The sequence below is a fragment of the Pinus tabuliformis genome, chromosome 9 (assembly GCF_031772625.1).
Source record: "Pinus tabuliformis cultivar Carrire ecotype Pingquan chromosome 9, CPIR1, whole genome shotgun sequence".
Taxonomy (NCBI): domain Eukaryota; kingdom Viridiplantae; phylum Streptophyta; class Pinopsida; order Pinales; family Pinaceae; genus Pinus; species Pinus tabuliformis.
This window is the reverse complement of record NC_142307.1, coordinates 478,532,225-478,552,136: the sequence shown is the minus strand read 5'-3', so window position 1 is coordinate 478,552,136 and position 19,912 is coordinate 478,532,225.

Sequence of the window (19,912 nt, the reverse complement as noted above, 5' to 3'; positions counted from 1 at the left end):
TTTCTTATTAGATGTTCTAATGTTGGAAGAGATCTTGTAGAAAGTATTCTTGTAAGAGAATCATAGATCTCAAACAATTGTTAGATCTAGGCTTGATTAGTTAATAGGAATCTTTCTAGATCTATATATTTTAGATAAGCACTTCTAAGTTTACCTTCCTGGGTTGACATTAAATTAAAGTCTAATTTGCATCCGCATTTTAGACCACACAAGACCTAAACCTGATTATCAAGTGTCGCATAAACTCAACATATCCAACTTCAACCCATTTCAACACATATAGCTCTGTAAAGATGTTGTTGTCTATGCCTATCAATCCTGCAAAAATATTTAGCATAAATTCTATAGCATCTTTGAAAGTTCATACTTAGAAAGCCAGACTAGGGTTGCCTTTAGAGGCACCATCAAAGTTTAGTTTTATTGCTCCAAGAAGAGGGGGACTCCATTTAGAAGGAATGTTGCATTTTGGAAGAGGGAACTCGAGGAGATTTGAAAAAAGGGAACAATATCTAATGATTGAAGAATTACGACTTCCTGGTAGTTGCAGATTGAATCTTGGGGGGGCCAATTGCAGGATAAAATAGTTTCCCTAATGTTTTTGATAAATTTACCACAAGCATCTTCTTTAAATTGTGATTTTTTTTTTAAATTTTCCTACTACATTCTCTCGAAGTCTCCCATAAAATGAATCATGGAAGTGATTGTCAAGCTTTGTTAATTATGACTTGTTAATAAAAAGGGAGAGATAGGATTCCCTTGTATTATACCTCTAGAAGGGATGAAAATAGTTGAACGATATCCATTAATAAGGATCGAGAAGAAAGCTTTTGAGAAAAGAGAAAGAACCCAGTGGATCCATTTCTCTATGAACCCAAAGGCAATGAAAATATGATACATATATTGGCAGCTTATGGCATGCTTAAGGCATAAGGGTTGCAATTGTACACAGAAGATGATACATGCTTCAGGCATAACGGTTGCAATTCTACACATAAAAGTCAAAGAGAAATAGGTGGCGAGAACTTTTTCAAATTGATGAAAGAAAAATAAGAATTAAGATTGTGTGATGTGTTGTCCTGAGATGAAGAATGACAGACAAAATCAACGTAATGATGACAACTAGATCCTTGATGGACTAAGTAACAACTAGAGGGAAGATTATGTTGAGACTAAGATTAGTGACCTAAAGGAGCTACGTACATTGATAGAGGCAGATTGAGGTGTTGTAGATTGGGAGGCAAGAGGGCCCAACATATGTGTTCAGGGCACGTGGACTGAAAGGGTTGTGTGTGGCCACATCAACAAGTAGTTCAAGTGTTGTCATATTCAAGGTAGATGAGGTTCCCTTCAAGTGAAATCTACCAGGCAAGAGATGAGGTTCCCTTCAACAAACAACTAGAACAATGTGATTTCTATCCCACAACAACTGACAAGGAAGCTTTAGAACAAATGGAATGCTCGGTCACAAAGGACAAATTCATCATTGTTCTGAAAATTTTGGGCAGAGGGAAAAGTCTCGGACCTGATCGATGGACAACAAAGATATTCCTACACTTTCAAGACATCATGATAGATGATCTCACTAATATGGTGGAAGAGTCTAGAATCTACGGATGGGTTTCTACTGCCACCAATGCCACCTTCATCACAATAATCCCGAAGATAGATAAGCCTATCTCATTTTCTGATTTCTGCCCTATATCATTGTGCAACACCATGTACAAACTTATATCCAAAATTATTTCCAACCGCCTTAAACCCTTCTTGTCTTCATATGTCATAGCTAAACAATTTGGCTTCCTCAAACACTGCCAAATCCACGACGCGGTTTCTATAGCACAAGAATGTATCCACTCCATCAAATCCCACAATTTAGATGCTCGCCTCATGAAAATCAATATGATCAAATAATTTGACTGCGTGGATTGGGAACTGATTTGGATGACCCTACGGAATATTGGCTTTGGCTCCACAATGACTGCCTGGAACCAATCCTGCATAAAATCTACCTCATTTTCAATATTGATCAATGGCCTTCCCACTGACTTCTTTTCGGTCTCCTGTGGCCTTCGTCGGGGATGTGCCCTGTCTCCTCTCATTTTCATCACCATCATGGATGGTCTTAGTAGAAGATTCATTGCTGCTCGCAACAGCAGGCTAATCAGCGGGTGTATGATCATTGCCTCAGCCCACGTCACCCATTTACACTTCGTGGATGATCTTCTCACTTTGGGGAAAAAAGACCCACTGGAATGGCACCACCTTTTCGAGATACTACAGGAATTTGGGACTGGATCTGGGCTTCTCATGAATTAGTCTAAATCTCTACTCATTTCCAGTGACCCGGAGGCAGTTTTGTCCACGGACATAGAAAATTGATTTGTTGTCACCGTTGTACACTTGGATAGGGAATTCACATACCTTGGATTCAATTTGAAGCTGATGAGCTACAAGATCATGGATTGGGACTGGCTCCTTAGAAAAATTGAATCAAAATTATCACATTGGTCACACAAGTGGATTTCATGGGGTGGACGATTGATTCTCATTAAATTAGTCCTCAATGACATACCAATTTATGGATGCACATCTATAAACTTTTGAAGGCTGTCACTCGAAAAATCAACACCATTTTGACCAAATTCCTATGGGCTGGCCCGATTTCCTCTCGAAAATTCCACCTGGCTAGAATGGAATTGATCTCTCCCCCTGTCAAACTAGGTGGATGGAAACTGAAGGACATTGACACCTTCAACTCGGCATTGCTGTTAAAAAATTTATGGAGGGAAGTTCACCATAAGGGCCTTTTGGCAGTGTGTCATCACTGAAAAATATTTACAACACCTGAGCTTCAACTCCTGGCTTCAAAATGGCGCTTTTGTTCCCTCCCAAATCTCTTGTTCATGGCACAGTCTTCTTACTTCCAAGCATTGGTACTTTGGATACATGCACTGGTCTATTGGCTACAGATCTTCCCCTAAGATCGGATTTGATTCCATGGTCGATATGACAGGTTCTCACCTCTTATCCCTGACCCTCATTACTACTCTTCATTTCAGTGGCTTCCAAGTGATCTGGGACATCACCGATGCAGAGCAGTCTACTCCTTTCTACACACATTGGAAAGATGCAGTTGCAATATGTCTGTCGGCCTATCTAATACTGGAATGGACAGCTTATATCAATAATTAAAAGCTCTCTGGGATTATTCTTTCGAATGTTGAAGACTGCCTTGTATGGGTCGGTGGATCAAAATTAGACACAATCATTGTTAAAGAGGCTTACTCCCTCATTACTCGGCCTCCATACCCGAATCTGCTGCACCCCTAGTTGGCTAGGACCTAGAAATGGAATTTCCCCCTCAAGTTGAAATGTTTTTCCTCGCTTGTGGTCCACAATCACATCCTCACTTGGGAAAGGCCACTTCTCTACCTCCATTCCAATTTAACGGAATTGCAGTCATTATATGTCGTTTCAATGAAAATTTTAAATACGATCGTTACTTTGTGATTTTCAAAAATTTTGAAATCCATTCTGCAACAGGCTCGCCTAGTACCGTTAAGCACGAAAACAGGTTGGCAAAGTAGGATGATTGCTTTTTGAATTTTTTTCGAAAATGACCATTATTCATGGTATAACCATTTAATGGTATAAAATAATGTTTTTTTATTATGTCTTTTTAAGATTAAATTTAATTTTATTAATAATTTCAATTTCAATTTAAGTTTTTAAATAATTTATTATTTTAAAATTGTTTTTAGTTAATTTTTAAATTAATTCTAAAATTAGATTTGCAAAAATATTTTATAAAATAAAATTATAAAAACTGGTATCTATTTTATTCTAGTATGGGGGATTTACGCAGTGCATTATATTAGATATCATTTTTGGGATTCAACTGCGTTAAGTAAGTCATTCAAACGTATGACCATTTCCATGAGAGGTAGTCGTAACTGACTAATTTCTCATGATTTTTGAATAGTTCACTTAGCACTCAGTGCATCGGGTGATGCTCACAGGGGTGAAGAAGTGGGATTGAAACTAGTGAAATGTGGAGAACGAATCACATAGCATCAATCATCACTTCCGGGGCTTGCACCCGGTAACCAGGACTTCCCAGGAGGTCACACATCCCAGAACTCCTCTGGCTCAAGCGCGCTTAACTGTGGAGTTTTTCCCCACAATCAAGCCCACTTAGCTTGCTACCCCATTTGCAAAACCTTAGCAAGTATTGTGCCTCATGAACCATTCAAGTAGAGATCCCTTGACTCTTTTTGAATTTAAGTATGGGGGATTTACGCAGTGCATTATATTAGATATCATTTTTGGGATTCAACTGCGTTAAGTAAGTCATTCAAACTTATGACCATTTCCATGAGAGGTAGTCGTAACTGACTAATTTCTCATGATTTTTGAATAGTTCACTTAGCACTTAGTGCATCGGGTGATGCTCACAGGGGTGAAGAAGTGGGATTGAAACTAGTGAAATGTGGAGAACGAATCACATAGCATCAATCATCACTTCCGGGGCTTGTACCCGGTAACCAGGACTTCCCAGGAGGTCACCCATCCCAGAACTCCTCTGGCTCAAGCGCGATTAACTGTGGAGTTTTTCCCCACAATCAAGCCCACTTAGCTTGCTACCCCATTTGCAAAACCTTAGCAAGTATTGTGCCTCATGAACCATTCAAGTAGAGATCCCTTGACTCTTTTTGAATTTAAGTATGGGGGATTTACGCAGTGCATTATATTAGATATCATTTTTGGGATTCAACTGCGTTAAGTAAGTCATTCAATTTGAATGACTTACTTAACGCAGTTGAATCCCAAAAATGATATCTAATATAATGCACTGCGTAAATCCCCCATACTTAAATTCAAAAAGAGTCAAGGGATCTCTACTTCAATGGTTCATGAGGCACAATACTTGCTAAGGTTTTGCAAATGGGGTAGCAAGCTAAGTGGGCTTGATTGTGGGGAAAAACTCCACAGTTAAGCGCGCTTGAGCCAGAGGAGTTCTGGGATGGGTGACCTCCTGGGAAGTCTTGGTTACCGGGTGCAAGCCCCGGAAGTGATGATTGATGCTATGTGATTCGTTCTCCACATTTCACTAGTTTCAATCCCACTTCTTCACCCCTGTGAGCATCACCCGATGCACTGAGTGCTAAGTGAACTATTCAAAAATCATGAGAAATTAGTCAGTTACGACTACCTCTCATGGAAATGGTCATACGTTTGAATGACTTACTTAACGCAGTTGAATCCCAAAAATGATATCTAATATAATGCACTGCGTAAATCCCCCATACTTAAATTCAAAAAGAGTCAAGGGATCTCTACTTCAATGGTTCATGAGGCACAATACTTGCTAAGGTTTTGCAAATGGGGTAGCAAGCTAAGTGGGCTTGATTGTGGGGAAAAACTCCACAGTTAAGCGCGCTTGAGCCAGAGGAGTTTTGGGATGGGTGACCTCCTGGGAAGTCCTGGTTACCGGGTGCAAGCCTCGGAAGTGATGATTGATGCTATGTGATTCATTCTCCACATTTCACTAGTTTCAATCCCACTTCTTCACCCCTGTGAGCATCACCCGATGCACTGAGTGCTAAGTGAACTATTCAAAAATCATGAGAAAGTCCTGGTTACCGGGTGCAAGCCCCGGAAGTGATGATTGATGCTATGTGATTCGTTCTCCACATTTCACTAGTTTCAATCCCACTTCTTCACCCCTGTGAGCATCACCCGATGCACTGAGTGCTAAGTGAACTATTCAAAAATCATGAGAAATTAGTCAGTTACGACTACCTCTCATGGAAATGGTCATACGTTTGAATGACTTACTTAACGCAGTTGAATCCCAAAAATGATATCTAATATTTTATTCTATTTATATGATCAAGATTAGATGTTGTTAAAAGCATGTTATCCACTTACTATAGCTTAGAAGTTGTTAAAGCACATTATCCACGTACTCTAGCTTTGATGAAGATGGTACAAACTCATAAAGTTTGATGGATAAAAAGTCAAATATAATGAAGGATAGTATTTACTTTCTTTATGGGATTGATGTTAAATGTTGTTTAAAAGTATATCATCCCACTACCCTTAACTTTGATGATGGTGGAAATACATGATATTAACTTTCTTATAAATACTACTTAGGTTGAAAATACCTTTTGGGATTAGTGTAAGACCTAATATTGTTTCTGACTTAGTGAAAGCTCACCTTCAGAGAATGTAAGGAAATGTATTTACAGTCCAAAACCTTGAAAGCTCACCTTCCAAGAATGTTTCGCTCCCCTTCTGAGAATGTAAGGACACAAATTTATAGTCCACGACCCAGATACATCTGGTAATAATGAAAGTTTGGCCTTAGGTGGTATGGTTTTCCCTGAGTAATGGTAACGAGTGATATTACATTCAAAAATAGAAACAACTAATGGTTGTCCTTCTTATTGGTTGATAATTGACTTATTTTTATTTTCCTTATTGTGAGGACAACTATCACTAGTTCTTAGCGAGGAATGCCCACTTATCATAGTCATTCAAAGATATAACCCAATGTACCAAATTCCAAACACTACATCTTGAGAGGTTACTAATTGACTTTGTTCCATAGTGAATCAAGTGAGCCACCATCCAACAAACCTCCCTATTTTTCTTATCTATAAGAGAATATACTCTCCAATCTTCTCAAAAGAGATAAAGCAGAGGCTAGTATTTTCGTAAGGGTGGTGTAAATCCTTTCTAGTCCTCCCTCCAATATCCAACACTTCAACAACTTGGAAGGGAGGAATCAATTTTGAATTTTTTTAACCATGCTTATGATCATTTTTGAATCCCCTTCTATCAATAAATTGTTATATCCATTTTGAATATCCTCTTGAATTGTGTAACTTGGAAGGTACTCCACAACCATAGGAGTTGGTTTTGTGTGAGTTTTCACCAAAAAAGGGTTTGTGGGCGAAGAACCCCAAGCGTAGGGTTTTGTACCCAAGGTGTGGGTGTGAAATCTAGCAAAATAATTATTATTTATTGGTCGTAGCAAGTGGAGAACCCTAAAAGGAGTTATGGTAATCCGATTCAACCATGATGGGGTTTTAATTAACTGGAAGAAACCCTTACCTTAATTTAGTTTGGGTTATTATTGTAAAAGGACAAGTCTGCAAGGCTTGAAGAAGACCCTAGAGAGGGCTAAACGTTGCCGAAGAGAAACTATAAGAAAGCAAGTGGTAGATCACTAGAAGACACATCAAAAGGATGGCTTATCTCGTGTAATCATGCCCTAGGAAGAGGTATAACTACCTGAGGAGTCATAGCGACCTAATGGAGGACGATTGAGAGCATAAAAGGGTAGATCCAAGACTGGAAAGAAGGTCAAGGGTTCTCATAGTTGTGGGGAAGGTTCTCCATGTCATTATGTCCTCAAGGAAGGTGAATCTAGGCAAGAATAGGAGGCTCTTTCTATAAAGGCTAAGGCATGGGAAGGGTTAATTTTGTGGTGCTACAAAACTCAAGTCATTTCCCTAAGGTCTAGTTTTTGATGTTCTCAGATTGTGATGGAAGAAAGGTTTGAGAATCTTAGAAATTAGATCGTGACCTAGTGATAAGGCCATAGATCTAAGGCCAAATTTCCATGGTTGTGATATGATATTAGGGCATCCAAAGATCTATATGGAAGTACGAATTTAGGGCAGAAGTGAATGAGAATGTGGTGTGAGGAATAGAGCCAACGAATGAGAAGAAACAATGAGAGAATGGCCTAACTGATGGGTTGTCCCATAGCAGAAAATCTAGAAGCCCTAGATCAATCAAGCATTGATTGGGTGAGGGATATCCTTTATTCCTAGATCATGATGAAGGTTCAGTCCTAAAGTGGCTTAGTTCTATGCACAATATGAATTTCAAAACCCTTACAATGAGACATCCATGTGTGGCATGCTTTAGGCATAAGGGTTTCAATTGCACCCACAAAATTTCAAATAGAAATAGGTGGTGAGACCTTGTTCAGATTTATGAAAGAATAATAAAATTAGGATTGTGTGGTGGGTTGTCCTGAGATGAAGGATAACAGGAAAAATCAACGTAATGACGACAACTAGATCCTTGATGAAGGAACAACTGAAGGGTAGATTGAGTTGAGCCTCAGATCAGTGACCTAAAGGAGCTATGTACGCTGATAGAGGCATATTCAGGTGTTATAGATTGGGAGGCAAGAGAACCCAACAATTGTGTTCAGGGCACGTCGACTGAAAGGGTTGTGTGTGGCCACCATTAGCAAGTAGGTCAAGTGTTGTCTTGTTCAGGGTAGATTGGTTGTCAAAGTGACTGACAACAAGCCCTAGTTGTGTCCTTGTATTAGGGTTGTATGTAAGGGCCAATATCCCTGGTACGAGAGCCTAATGATTGTTGTATTCTAGATTATAATATAACGAATAAGGGTTTAAAAAGTTAAAAATTGTCATGTGCACTAGCTTATTCACTTATGTGTGCATATTTTGTTGTGCAAAGTAGTTTGTTGTGGCATTTGAGGGATTTTGTGTTAGAGACTCTAAGACCCAAACCTAATTATTAAGTGCCGCAAAAAATCAACATATCCACCTTCAACACATTCCAACACATATAACTCTACAAATTTGTTGATGCCTATGCCTATCAATCCTGCAAAAATATTTAGTATAACTTCTATAGCATCTGTGAATGCTCATACTTAGATAGGCAAACTAGGGTTGCCGTTAGAGGTACCATCAATGTTTAGGTTTATTGCTCCAAGAAGAGGGGGACTCCAGTTAGAAGGAATGTTGCATTTTGGAAGAGGGAACTCAAGAGGAGATTTTCAAAGAGGGAGCAATATCTATTGATTGAAGAATTCTGACTTCCTGGTAGTTGCAGATTGAATCTTGGGGGGGTCAATTGTAGGATAAAATAGTTTCCCTAATGTTTTTGATAAATTTACCCCAAGCATCTTCTCTACATTGTGAGTTTTTTTCTTAAATTCTCCTGCTACATTCTCTCCAAGTCTCCCATAAAATGAATCATGGAAGCGATTGTCAAGCTTTGCTAATTATGACTTATTAATAAAAAGGGAGAGATAGGATCCCCTATAACTCTAGAAGAGATGAAAATGGTTGAAGGAATTCCATTAATTAGGATTGAGAAGAAATATTTTGAGATAAGAGAAAGAACCCAATGGATCCATTTCTCTATGAGGCCAAAGGCAGTGAGAATATGATACATATATTGGTAGCTTATGTGGTCAAAGGCCTTAAAAAAAACCTATCTTAATATGCATTCAAGCTTTTTTGGTAGCATTTAAAGATATAATAAGTTCATGAGCTATCGAAATAATATATAAGATATATGTTCCTTCAACATGGCATGTTTGCTTAAAAGATATGAGCTTAGGAAGCATCAACTTAAGCTTATTTTCAGTGACTTTAGAATATTTTGTAAATGACATGCATAATGCAATGGGTATATAAGAAGATAGGTTTTCACATTTGATTTCTTTAGGAATGAGAAGAGTTAAGGAAGAAATACCCAAAGACAAATAGAATGAGTGTGTTCTTCTTTCATTCTCAACTAATTTCCACACATCCTTTCCTATGATTGGCTAGCATGTTTGAAAAAAATCTCCTGCGAATCCATCCAATGTTGGAGACTTGTCCTTTTGCATCCCCATCACTATTTTCTCAATGTCCACCGGAGATATTTCACCAAGACAAACACAAATTTGTTCATGAGTGACTAAAGAAAGAATGTTTCGAGTGATTTTCCTTATCATTGGTCTTTGATCCAAGAATGGCTCTATGAGTAGTTTCTTGTGAAGGATATTACTTCTTCTTCTGTATCTTGATGATTTTATAACATGTTCCCTCGTGGATCTTTGATGCAAGGAATCCTATTATGTTGCCTGTAATACACCATAGATTTATGGAAGAACTTGGTATTTCTTGCTCCTTCTTTTAACCATTAGTATCTGTAATTTTGTTTCCATAATATTTTCTCCTGGTTGTGTCTTTCTTCTAGTAGTGTTTGAATCTATATTTTTTTTCCATCTCTTATGATTTCCCTTCCACCATTATTTGTTCCTGAGATTTTTCCATTTCTTTGGATATTTCTTCCTTTGTTTTGTGGATATTACAAAATTCTTGTTTATTACATTTTTCAAACTATTTTTAACATACTCCAGACACTCCTAGAAGTTTTGCATGATAATTCCTCTAGTTACTGAATCTCCATTCCACAATTTCTCTATACTGTTTTTAAATGAATGATGTCTTACCTAGAAAGCTTCAAATATAAATGGTATGTTGTTTCAACTACTTTCAATTAATACTTAGACATATAAGCAAATGATCTTATCCAAAACTTGGAAAAATTGAAGCTTTAATTGACATGCATGTGAAGGCTAGGGATTTTGACAATAAAAAGCAATCTAGGTAAGAATCCACCTAAGAATTTCCTCCTATTTTATTATTCTAGGTATAAACTACATTGTTGGTATCCATATCTACCAGCTTGAGGTTTTAAATAAAATCCTTAAAATTGGAGGAACCTTCCTCTAATATGCATACATATCCCTTCTTTTTTTTGACAAAGATTTTATTAAATCAATGTCCCCTTTGATTATCTAGAAAACCTTCCCCAATTGATCATACATATTTTGCAAGATTCTAAAAAAAGATATTTGTCCCCCTAAAATTTGAGGCCATAAACATTAGTAATATTTCCAAAATTTTCTGACCTAACCTTCTGAAACTTACATATAAATGTTCTTTGAACACCTATAAAATATGAAAGAGTGATGTCCTTGGGGGGTCCCATAGGATTGCTAGTCCCCCCAATGCTACCTTAGCATCCACTGCAATATGTTGACAAACTTTTTAGACAAATGAAATTTTGGAGATTTGTTCATCCATGCATTAAGTTTCTTGAAGCATATGTAATTATTGGCGTGTCAATCCTAATTTTATCTTTGAGGATTTTGTGCTTGGAATTACCATTTTGACCCCCTATATTCTATGATATCACTTTTGTTTTCAAATTTGGGGGATAGGATGGTAGGAATTTGTCATTGGATTTATCATACAAAAGTTCACTAATTTTTCTCACATCTCCTATATCAATTATTTGGTAGATTTTTTGGCTCTTTTTTTCTCTTCTCTATTGTCCTTTATGTTTTCCTTGTTGTTTTCATTTTTAACCCCTAAAGAAGAATATCTATGGATTTTATATCCTTTATAGTGTTAGGGAAATGCTTTCTAGGATTGAATGTATGCTTTTGAGATCAATTCCACCTCCCTGTCTGGAATTTTTAATGGGTTGTAATTTTCCTAGGTCGGTACTAATGATTGTAGATATAATTTTTATAGCTTTGTTTCCCTTGCCTTTTCGACATTTATAGGTTCTTCACACTCATATAGCATTTCCACATCCTGTGAGTTGTTTTTTTTCTTGGCCATTCCCTCCACTATTTTGAGTCGATGTTTCTTGATTGCTTCATAAATTTTGATTTTAGTTTTGATGCTCCCCCACTTTCCCTCCTTCATTATTAACTTGGTTCTCTTCGAAATTTGAGAGTGTGTTATATATGTTATTTCCCTTCACAATGGGCATTTATGTTGGTGCATGGAAGTACTAGTAGACATGCAAGGATATGAAATCATACTAGATACCATAGGACCAAGAGATGTGGACAAAGCATAGATAGGTTGCGTGCATGATGTCCTTGATGGTGCTAGCATCATTATGGACAAAGTGATCTCAACACCTTGGAATGATGAGAAGACAACTGTAATCACCCTCAACAGCAAAGGTGTTCCCTTGAAGCCGAAACAACTCTGATACCAAATGTAGGTTTTAACCCTATACACAAATTACTTGTAAACGAATTCTTAAAAAAAAGAAAATATACAATGGCGAGAAACACAAAACAAATACACAGAGATTTTCCCATGGATCCCAAAATCGGGACTACCATATTGATTTTTCATTATGTTCCTTTCAATGTTACAATACATATATATACATGCCAAAGAATTCATAAACCCCAATCCATTAATACTGGATTAGAACATAACCGTATTTCCCTTGACCGAATCTGCAATATACCATGGGCAAAAAACCATCATGTGTGTGTGACTAGTCATGGAAAGAATATAACACACACCCAACATGAATTATATTCAAAAAAAAAAAAAAAAAATTGCATTTACAACCTTCTATATCACATTCATTTCCATTCTTTGACCTCCCATTCATTCTTTAGTATTGTAGCCTTAATTTAAGGTTTATGAACATGTCATTTCATTCTTGTAGTTATTTGCATAATACAGGCCTACATCGTGGGTTTTAACTCATTTCACATGAAATAATTCTAAGCACTGATCATACACCCTTTCTAATATGGACAATTCAAAGCATAGGTTCACTGCTTTCATCGATCAATTGCTATTGTTTTCACAAACAATCATTATTGCTTTCATAGATAGTAGTTTTGTTTCCATTAGAAGAGATTACTACTTTCTACCTTAAATTCTCCTATTTTCATTAGATTAAAATTTAAATACTTGTATTTATTTGCATAGAATACATTTCAATGTTTTCTTAGCATACTTGTCTTTACCTTCATTAGATTAGAGTTTACTACTTTACTAGAATAAAGCAATAAAATTTAATTTAAGGTTTATGAGCACATCATTTCATTATTGTAGTTATTTGCATAATACATGCCTACATCGTGGGCTTTAACTCATTTCACGTGAAGGAATTCTAAGCATTGATCACATGCCCTTTCTAATACTGTCAATTTGTTATGAAACCATATCACTGTAGAAATTCTCACTGTAGATCACCTAATAATGCAATATACTAAAGCAAAATACTTGATCTACTTCTACAAACAAACATGCGGAAGCTTAATCGATTTTGAGCAAGATCAAATAGAACACATATAACAGAGAATAAGAAATCAATCACACATGAACACAGAAGAATACATTGGGGAAAGCCTCAGCTAAAAACCCCGCTATCTGTATTATCATACAAGTGGAAATATCTCCGGATTACACAAAGCTTTAGCTCACAAGCTATCTAGCTCTCAGTACAATCCCTCAATGCTGCTCATAGACTGAATAAACACAACATATGCCTTCCCTCAGTCCTCCAAGCCTCCTATTTCCTTGTGCAATTTCCCCTAGGTCCTCTGGCTGCCACCTGTGTGAATTCACCTCTCACACAACTCACCAAACTCAGAAATAACTGCGCAATCCTCAAGGAATGAATTCCTTCTTCATGCAAGAGATATCCTCAATGGAATATTCCTGCAACTGATAGTACACTGTCCCATCCTCTGATATCAACTGGGTCTCTGACTGAACTGACATGCATGAGTTATTTATGAGATAATATTCAGTTATCTGAAGTACACTAGTTACATGAATGCATGCATTAACTAACTGAACTCACAATCAGTTCCACAAACTGTTGGAACTAATCTAATTGGACTTAACTCAGTTAACTGAGCTAACTAATTACAACTCAAAGTACAACTCATCCTGATCTCCTTAATTAAGGGATAACTTCCTCAATCAAGGGGAAAATTGTTGCATGTCTTCACATAGACTTCATGTTTGATTTTCTCCAACTAATTAACTCAAGATGAATTAATTAATTATTTTTCAAATAGTTGCTAAGATCAAATTTGAATTTGAATTCTCAATTTTAGTTCAGGGACTAACTAAAATTGGAATGTATCCCGAAATGCTATTTATAGCAATGCTATTTTTAGCACTTCTATATTTAGCATTTCTTGTTGTTATTTTCAACAATCACAAAAGAGAAGAAAAGATAGATCAATGAATTGAAAATTAGCCTCTTCAAGGGGGCAACCTCCTTTACATCACATGATTGAACAATTCTTGGATGATACAAATGATAAGACCTCCTTGCTATATATAGGAGTCTAAGGGGTCACAATATTATTAGAGCCACATAACAATAATAATGTAAGGACACAACAATAATAATATGGGGGCCACATGGGCACAATAATAACAATAGGGGGCCACACTAGCAATAACAATAAGGGGGCTACACTAGTATTATAGGGACCTAACATGCCCCTCTCCTTCAAAAAAGTGTTGTCCTCAATGCCTGAGCAGTTCTGGATGCTTCTGTATAAAATTCTCATCCTCCAATATGGTATCTTCAATAGGTAAGTTCTTCCACTTAATGAGATACTCTAAAAGTAATCGATTATGTAGCTATTGGGTTCTTGTTTCTGTGACTGCTTCAGGCTCAAATGTGATTTTTCCTTTTTCATTAAGTTCTGGAAATATTGTTTGAGCTAGGAGCTTGTCACCGATAACCTTATTTAAGCATGGAACAAGGAAAACTTGGTGTACTTGAGAAGATACATACAACTCCAATTTGTATGCCATAGTACCAATATTTTACAACACCTTGTAAGGACCATAATACTTGGATGATAATTTATTATTCTTCTCTATGGGAGTGCAAATTTAGGGCATAAGTGAATGACAATGTGGCGTGATGAATAGGGCCAATGAATGAGAAGAAACAAGGAGAGAATGGCCTAACTGATGGGTTGTCTCGTAGTAGAAAATCTACAAGCCCTAGACCAGTCAAGCATTGATTGGGTGAGGGATATTCTTTATTCCTAGATCGTGATGAAGGTTCAGTCCCAAAGTGGCTTGGTTCTATGCACAATATGAAGTTCAAAACCCTTACAATGAGACATCCATGTGTAACATGCTTAAGGCATAATGGTTGCAATTGTACACAGAAATTTCAAATAGAAATAGGTGGCGAGACCTTGTTCAAATTGATGAAAGAAAAATAAGAATTAGGATTGTGTGGTGGGTTGTCCTGAGATGAAGGATAATACGCAAAATCAACGTAATGATGAAAAGTAGATCCTTGATGGACTAAGTAACAATTGGAGGGTAGATTGTGTTGAGCCTAAGATTAATGACCTAAAGGAGCTATGTACGTTGATAGAGGCAGATTGAGGTGTTATAGATTGGGAGGCAAGAGGACCCAACAATTGTATTCAAGGCACGTGGACTGAAAGGGTTATGTGTGGCCACCATCAACAAGTAGGTCAAGTGTTGTCTTGTTCAGGGTAGATTGATTGTCAAAGTGGCTGACAACAAGCCCTAGTTGTGTCCTTGTATTAGGGTTATATGTAAGGACCAATATCCATGGTACGAGAGCCCTAAGATTGTTGTATTCTAGATTATAATATAACGAAGATGGGTTTTAAAAGTTAAAAATTGTCATATGCACTAGTTGATTCACTAATGTGTGTAGATTTTGTTGTGCAAAGTAGTTTGTTGTAGCATTTGAGTGAGTTTGTGTTAGATATTCTAAGACCCAAACCTGGTTATCAAGTGCTGCAGAAAATAAACATATCCACCTTCAACCCATTCCAACACATATAGCTCTGCAAAGTCTTTGTTGCCTATGCCTATCAATCATGCAAAAATATTTAGCATAACTCCTATAACATATGTGAAATCTCGTACTTAGATAGGCAAACTAAGGTTGCCTTAAAGGCACCATCAAAGATTAGTTTTATTTCCCCAAGAAGAGGGGGCCCACATTTAGAAGGAATGTTGCATTTTGGAATAGGGAATTCAAGAGGACAATTGCAAAGAGGGAGTAATATTTAATGATTGAAGAATTATGACTTCCTGGTAGTTGTAGATTAAATCTTGGGGGGGCAAATGCAAGATAAAATAGTTTTCCTAATGTCTTTGATAAATTTACTCAAGCATCTTCTTCAAACTACGAGTTGTTTTTAAAATTCTCCTGCTACAATCTCTCCAAGTCTCCCATAAAATGAATCATGGAATCAATTGTTAGGCTTTGTTAAATATGACTTGTTGATAAAAAGGGATAGATAGGATCCCATTATCTTATACCTCTAGAAGAGATGAAAATGGTTGAAGGAATTCCATTAATTAGGATTGAGAAGAAAGCTTTTGAGATAAGAGAAATAACCCAATGGATCCATTTCTCTATGAACCCAAAGGCAGCGAGAAGATGATACATATATTGGTAGCTTATGTGGTCAAAGGCCTTAGAAAAATCTAGTTTAATAAGCATTCAAGTTTTTTTGGTAGAATTTAAAGATATAATAAGTTCATGAGCCATTGACATAATATATAAGATCTATGTTCCTTCAACATGGCATGTTTTCTTAAAAGATATGAGCTTAGGAAGCATCAGCTTAAGCTTATTTTCAATGACTTTAGAAATGATTTTGTAAATGGCACACATAATGCAATGGGTATATAAGAAGATGGGTTTTCACCTTTGATATCTTTAGGAACAATAAGAGTTAACAAAGTAATATCCAAAGCCAAATAGAATAAGTGTGTTCTTCTTGAATTCTCAACTAATTTCCACACATCCTTTCCGATGATTGACTAGCATGTTTGAAAAAAATATCTTGCGAATGCATCCAATGTTGGAGACTTGTCGTTCTGAATCCCCATCACTGTTTTCTCAATTCCCACTGGAGATATTTCACCAAGACAAACAAAAAATTGTTCATGAGTGACTACAACAAGAATGTTTAGAGTGATTTTCCTTACCATTGGTCTTTGATCCAAGAGTGGCTCTATGAGTAGTTTCTTGTGAAGGATATGAGTTCTTATGTTGTATCTTGATGATTTTATAAAATGTTCCCTTGTGGATCTTTGATGCAAGGAAACCTATTATGTTGCTTGTACTAGACCATAGATTTATGGAAGAACTTGGTATTTCTTTCCCCTTCTTTTAACCATTAGAATCTGTAATTTTGTTTCCATAATATTTTCTCCTGGTTGTGTCTTTCTTCTAGTAGTGTTTGAATCTCTATTTATTTTTTCTCCATCTCTTATGATTTCCCTTCCACCATTATTTGTTCCCGATATTTTTCCATTTATTTGGATATATTCCTTTGTTTCATGGATATTACAAAATTCCTGTTTATTACATTTTTTCAAACTATTTTTAACATACTCCAGACACTCCTAGAAATTTTGCATGATCATTCCTCTAGTTATTGGATTTCCATTCCACCATTTCTCTATATTTTCTTTAAATGAATGATGTCTTACCGAGAAAACTTCAAATCTAAATGGTATGTTGGTTCAACTACCTTTTCAATTAATATTTAGACATATAAGAAAATGATTTGATCTAAAACTTGGAAAATTTGAAGCTTTAATTGACATGCGTGTGATGTCTAGGGATTCTAACAATAAAAATAAATCTATGCAAGAATCCACCTACAAATTTCCTCCTATTTTATTATTCTAGGTATAACTGCCATTGTTGGTATCTGTATCTACCAACTTGAGGTTTTAATTAAAATCCTTAAAATTAGAGGAATCTTCCTCTAATATGCATATATATCCCCTTTTTTTCTCACAAATATTTTATTAAATTAATGCCCCCCTAAATTATCTAGAAAACCTTCCCCAACTGATCATAAATATTTTTTAGGATTTTCAAAATGTATATTTTCCCCCCTAAAAATTGGGATCATAAACATTAGTAATATGTCCATTTTTCTGTCCCAACCTTCTAAAACTTACATTTTAATGTTCTTTGCATAATTATCAAATATTAAAAAGTGATGTCCTTTGGGTCACATATGATGGTTAGTCCCTGTTAGCTTTGCTGAACAAAAAATCAAAATTGGATTCAAAATGCTCTCAAAGGCTGCAAAAATGCTTATAATCATGCCAAAGGATTCATTGATGCTGTCGAAATTCTCAAATTATGGCTAAAATCTTTCTACCGATTGAAAAAGTTGCAAGAGAAAAGCCCTTTGGTGGGTAGAAATACACTATCGGGAGGCGGAAATACCCTAAAAACTATGTAAAAACCAAGATTACAGGCTTAAGGATCCGCTTCAATCTCAGCCGTTGGATCTGGCCGATCAACGGTCCAGACCGCATCGGCATATCGCAATCGGAGGAGGCGGGCAGTGGCAGCGACATGAGACTTCGCCGATATCGCATCGGCGTATCGCTATCGGCATTGTCAAAGGGGCAGGGCCTTCACATAAGTTATGTGCCGATGCGATGGGCCGGACCCGATGGCCCTTCAACACTCCATTTCATATTTTTTCAAGTCCGCGCCCTTCGCGTTTTTAATGTTTTTTGTGTATTTTCTTTGTATAAAGAAAATACAAAGGGAGCCTTGGCGGGTGCCTATTGCGATGAAGTCCGGACCCGAAAGGGTCCGTGAATCAAAATATATATATGATCGGGTCCAGCAGAGGCATTTTTTCATGTTTTTTCCAATATTTCATTGTATTTTCAAATATGAGGAAAAGCGAGGGATCGGTGGTATCGGCCCATATCGCGATCGGCTGATCGCAATCGGGGAAACCAAGGATGCATGACATTTTACATTATAAGCGCCAATGCGATGAAGCCCGGACCCGATGGGTTTCCAAAGCAAAATGGTATAATATTTCAGGTCCGCCAGAGCCATTGTTTTATGATTTTGTAGCATTTCTTCGTGTATTCCCAAGTATAAAGAAACAAAGGATCGGCCAGCCTAAGGTATGCATTGCAGCCCAAATGACGGACCCGATAAATGATTAAGCCATGAATGAACCTTTTGAAGTTCAAGTGAAGCATTAATGGGCGGGAATGAGCAGTTTGACAGTATTCCACTGTTTAATAAGCAAAACAGTCATGATGGAGTCATTTTAATGTTCGGCGATTGCATTTAATCAACAGTATGGCCAAGGAGGAGCAGGACACCGCCGATCAAATCAAAGCATTCAGTGGTTATGGGTTTTACCCATATTTCATTCCACCTGCCCAAAGAAGGACCGCAGAGAGCCAGAGGGAGGCAAATCCATTTACAGCACAGCCATATTCGTATCAAAGGCCCATTCCTGAATGTAAATGTTGTTGGCCTTCATTTATTGATTCCTGCACGCATAACCAGCAGAGCAATTTTGTAAACAAACTCTATATATACCCAGAACAAAGATGTAATGGATTGATGAGTGTTTGATGAATGAGATCTTATTGTAGCCTTTTAACTTCTGGAGACTGTTAATACTATGAGACCTGCAGCTTCTGGTCTTGATTTCCATTAATACAAGCTTCTTTTGCTGTCACCTGCTCACTTTCCACTTCTTCTTCTTGTTCTAGGCTGTGCCTGCTTGCATTTATTTGATGTGCTGTGAATGTTTGATATCAGAGGGGCTGTCATCCCACCTCTGTATTATAATTTAGTGGCTCATTGAAATTGTTTGCAGGTTGCTGTTGTTCAAATAGCAGAGAGCTGTCATCCTCACTGTCTATTGAATAATAGTCTTGCAGATCCTTTAACTGATTGCAGCTGGCCATCACAGAGCTTTGTGCATCTGCTGGTGCAATCAGTCTTCTCCATCATCACTTTTACCTTAAACCGTGAGTAGTTGGTGGTTGAAAGCCTTGTAGTTTGGGGGTCTTCACCCATGTCTGGGGCAAATCATAATAGGAGTGGTTATCTGGCTTAAAAGTGTTGCACATCTTCCATTTATCCATCATTTTATCCAACAAAACTGTTGAATTTTTAATGTTCCTGAGCATCACTGATATACAACCTAGGTGAGTTTCTTGGGGTGATAACATTAATTGGCGCCGTTGCCAGGGAGAGGAGAATCGAAGCTCAGCTTCCCTGGGAGAACGACACAGCTTCAAACTTTGATGACAGACAAAGTTTTGAACACAGATTTTGGTTGTAATCATCTGTCTGGCGACTCCACTGGAGGAAGGCCATCCTTTGGCGACTCCACATTGAAGTTCTGGCGCAGTTTGTGAGGCATACTAGAAGAAATCCACAGAAGTCTCCAACTGTTCCAGTGCCTGACCCTGAAAAGATTGTTAAC